General features: G+C 44.8%; 1 protein-coding gene across 1 annotated transcript in view; it reads right to left on the reverse strand.

The window, feature by feature from the left end:
• Nucleotides 1-5,000, reverse strand: part of LOC119580127 (NF-kappa-B inhibitor cactus-like) — a 31,202-nt gene that overhangs the window by 5,697 nt on the left and 20,505 nt on the right. The window lies entirely within an intron of this gene.

Below are 5,000 nucleotides of genomic sequence, written 5' to 3' on the forward strand. Positions count from 1 at the left end.
TGCTGTTGTTTCATTTAGATATCAACTGTTGACAAGAAAGAAGAAAAGAGCAAAGCGCCTCGTGACAACCAGAGTACGTTTATTCGTAGGATATTGCAAAACATCTTCGTTATAAGAGAGAGATTACACGCAGCTGCAACTCCTTCGTCAAATCTTGGTCGATTAACGCGATAATTGCCATTGTGCAAGGCGCCATTCATCTCGAGTTATAGTGATACAACTGGGGTTCAAACAAAGCTTCAAGAACACGCGGCGAGGCACGTGTTTTAAACAGAAACCGCCAGTAATGACCGCTAACCCAGCCCACGTGGGTCCCTTGGAGTTTCCACTTGTGCTGGAAATACCAAGTTCCAGATAAGTGGTTCGTTGTGGTATGGAACTCTCGATGGGAAACCCGTAGATAGAGTTGCTTCCTTACCGACGAGATTGGGGAAATCTCATGGTTTAATGTCGCGGTCTCTTTGCCGTCATTGGGTGGCAACGTGGTGCCATTCGGGGGCCAAAAACGGTGCCTGTCACATACCAGCGTGACGGGACCAAAACACGGCGATGGGCTACGGTTGTGTACATGGTCATATATGGCGAGAGAGGGTGTTTGTGCTGCCACATGCCTAATCCCGCCTGCGCGGCGCTCTCTATCTCTCTCATGTGAAAATAGGAGTGGATTGCAGTCAATCCAGTTGTTCAATCATTTAAGCAATGACCATACACATTCCAAAAAACAGAACAGTCCGTAATAATGGCAATATTCGTGAGTGTTCCTGGTGAGAATTTAGGGGCGCGGCAACGACACAGTGTGAGGGTTGCCAACCTTTCTCCGCGAGGGGTTTTCCCGCTGAGCGACCTGCCAGCCGTGACACGATGTCCCGGCCAAAGACACTCACGCCAGAAATACCTCCTTCACTTAATTTTACACATATTTTTATTTCTTCCTCCAATAGTTCACCGTTGTGTAATCTATTACCAGGGATCGCCATTGGCTCGAATTAGAAATAGAGTGCAAAACCAAGAACGAACAAAATAACGCGCAGCAGGGAAAGCCAGCAAACTTTTTAGTCTTGCCCGCAAAGAGATAAAAGTGAACCCAGACCCGGGAGAGGAGCGGTGGGGCGAGGGACGGAAGGGGTTTTGGTCATGTGCCCTCCTGGACGTCATGCTGTGACGTAACATACCCTCCCTCCCCTCATTCCACCTCCCAACCAACCCACACGTTCATCTTAATCATTAAAAATCCCTTGTCAGCTAAATTTATCCACAAGGCTAATCTCGGGCACACAGATAGCCTACCCTGTGGTGTTAGCCGGGCCGGGTTCTCGCGGTACCCATGTTTTTGTTGACTCGAGGCTACTATATCCAATACACGTATTTTTGTAATTGCATGTAATTACTCGGATCAGTTTCTTTACGTACCCAAGTTCATAGACGAAAAAAATGCTATTCGTCCATACATATTTTCTAAAATATAAATGCACACTCATGTACGCGTAGGAGCTCCGACCATCAGGAAAAGCCGAGGAAAATGATGATGATCTTGTTTTTAAAGGATGAGGAGCAGGATTTTCCAGAGATATGACGGTAGTTCACAATGACGTTTCTTTGGAAGCTTTATCGTAAAAGGAGAAGGACGAACGTGTACATCCTCCCCCCCCCCCCCCAAAAAAAAAAAAAAAAAAAAAAAAAAAAAAAAAAAAAAAAAATCAAAGTCCCTCGTCACTTTAAAAATACTTAGATACGGATAGAGAGGCGCAAATGGCCACACAACGTAGGGAAGTTCTTGATCTCCGACTCGACAAAAAATTGCTCCTCCTTAAATACCCAAGAAATAAGTTGGGAGCGTTAATTTTGGTCTGGCGGTATGTACTTCCCGGGTATTTCGGTCTCGTGGTTGAGGGGCTGGGGTGCTCTGACATCCCCCCCCCCTTTCTAACCCCCACCCAATACCATAGCGTACCTTACGCCCGCCGAACTACCTGAACGAGACATAACTGTGCGGGTATATGTATTTTATCTATCTATATATACATTTAGCATAAATGCAATGTGCTGTATATATGCACAACTGTGTATCTATATATATAAATTTATGTACATATGTATGTATGTATACATACATGTTTGTATATATGTATGTATGTGTGTGAGTGTGTGTGTGTGAGTGAGTGAGTGAGTGAGTGAGTGAGTGAGTGAGTGAGTGAGTGAGTGAGTGAGTGAGTGAGTGAGTGAGTGTGTGTGTGTGTGTGTGTGTGTGTGTGTGTGTGTGTGTGTGTGTGTGTGTGTGTGTGTGTGTGTGTGCGTGCGTGGGTGCGCGTAGCTTTTCTATAAATAAATAGCGATATATACGTAAGTATGTATGTATGTATGTATGTATGTATGTGTGTATATATATATATATATATATATATATATATATATATATATATATATATATATATATGCATGTGTGTATACATAGATATGTATGTATATGTATGTATGTATAATTGCATGCACTCGCACTCGCACTCGCACTCGCACTCGCACTCGCACTCGCACACGCACACGCACACACACGGACGCACACAAACACACACACACACACACACACACACACACACACACACACACACACACACACATATATATATATATATATATATATATATATATATATATATTTACTTATATCTTAATCTATCCATCCATCCATCCATCCATCTACCTCTAGTACTTATATCTTAATCTACCTATATATCTATATATTTACATATATGTATGTATGTATGTATGTGTGTATATATGTGTATATTTATATATGTATATATGTATATATATATATATATATATATATATATATATATATATATATATATATATATATATATATATTTTGTGTGTGTGTGTGTGTGTGTGTGTGTGTGGTGTGTGTGTGTGTGTGTGTGTGTGTGTGTGTGTGTATGTATATATATATATATATATATATATATATATATATATATATATATATATATATATATATATATATTAACTAGTTCTGAGCGAAGAGGAACGATTCCCCTAAACATAAAACTCTTGGTTGGAAACAATAACAATGTAGTGTGCGCGATGGGCGTGCGTGCGGGCGTGCGGGCGGGAGGGTCTGCAGGAGTAATTCTGGCCTGAGGTCTGGGCATGAGTCAGGTGGGGCGGGCCTAGTGTGGCACCCTGACCTTATTTAGTGGCCTGACTAAGTCGGGCAGGTCCGAGGGGCCGCCTCCCGCCGCCGCATTAGGAGCGCCCGGGGCTATATTGGCGCACCCGACACCTATTTTTCCTCTGGTGCCGCCGCCGCTGCCAGGCATCTTGGGCACGTCGCCGTCCGCTCCCAGAACACGGGATTCCCGCCGCCCCCCCTCCGGCTCTACCCTCTTCCTCCTCTCCCTCCCCTCCCCTCCGTCTTTAACCCGCCCTTCTTCCCTTCCCCTTCCCTTCGGGCTGGTAGTCTCTGATCTCTCTGCTTGTTCTCTGTTCTACGTGCGTCCGTGCGCTTTGTTCTACGCGGAGAAGAGAGAGACGGAGAGGCCTGAACCACCTCTGCCAGAACACGAAGCGCCCTTGGAATGCAGCGACCAAAGACCAAAGTCCCCTCGTCCTTACCAAACAACAAAAGCTACATATCAAGGACGAGAAAAAAATGAGATAGTGAAAAAGATACACCATTTTCTCGACATAAAATCCTTGACTCACACACGTACACACACACACACACACACAGATACAGAAGAATGAGGCAACCAACTTGAGGAACCCAAGACAATGTTTCCATTCTGTTCTCCTGAAGGACACGGCAGCTGCTGGGGAAGCCCTCGCCTTCATCATTGCTTTGCAGAGTTCATAAACATTTGCGAATATTCCCCTCCCGCCTCCTCCCCCTCCCCCTTTACGCACTCCTGGTATAAATATCCGCGGGTTACCATGTGACCCATGACCTCCCCTCCCCCCTTACTCCTCTCAAACATGCACATCATACGTGGGGAGGAGGGGAGGGGGGGAGGCCAATGGGGTGGATGCTTGTGTCTTTATCATCATTCACTGCCAAGGTCACGCTGATCAGCATTCACCTAAATATCACCTTTCTTAGCACATTTTACTTATTATTACACATATTTTTTTCATTCCCGCTGTAAGAAAAAAGAAACTATCCCGGATTTAAGCTACGAAAAAAAAATATTGGTTAAAAAAATAATACAAAAATGAGATCCTCCACCGAGCCCAGTGGCAGCGTACTCGCCGTCCGCGCCTCCTGGATTCTGCACCATCACTGCCATCTGACGGTGCCCACTGCGGTCATGAGGCCTCCGCGTGTCTCCCTCTCTCCCTGTGCCCATGACGCCCCTCGCTTCCAAATTCCCCATCCGCATCTCTCGGGTTTCAAACTCGAGGCACAAAGTCTCATTAATCCACGTTCTGGCGGTTTTTATGAAGTCACGCCATTATGCAACCCCTTGAAAAATCCCGAAACTACTGACCTTGGGGGTTTTCGAGTCACTCTCCACGGAACTTATTTCGGCGCGGCCCCAACCACTCGCCCGCGGACACACCACGTAATTTATGTGTTTATGAATAAGGATAAATATGTATGTGTATAAATACTGCATGTATTTATATTTATCTGTATGTATGTGGCGCGCGCGTGTGCACACACACACTTATATGCATATATTCAAAAACACACACACGCATTCACCAATTCACTTTCTCTCTCTCACACACACACATCTATACATCCATGTCAGTCTGTCTATTTATGCATGTATGTATGTCTCTATATACACATGATCAATAAGACGCGGGCAATGATGATAACGAAATTCCATTCAGGCCGTTCTACCACATCTCCTTCCGCCTCCCACACTGTCGCACTTCCCGGAGACTGACAAACACCTTATCATTTCTCAAGAGCCAACAGAGAAACCATTCAAACCGCAACTCTGATGAGAGAAACTACGAGGCACTAATCTTCAAGGAGTTCCTCTGAACGAATC

The sequence above is a fragment of the Penaeus monodon genome, chromosome 13 (genome assembly GCF_015228065.2).
Source record: "Penaeus monodon isolate SGIC_2016 chromosome 13, NSTDA_Pmon_1, whole genome shotgun sequence".
Lineage (NCBI taxonomy): Eukaryota > Metazoa > Arthropoda > Malacostraca > Decapoda > Penaeidae > Penaeus > Penaeus monodon.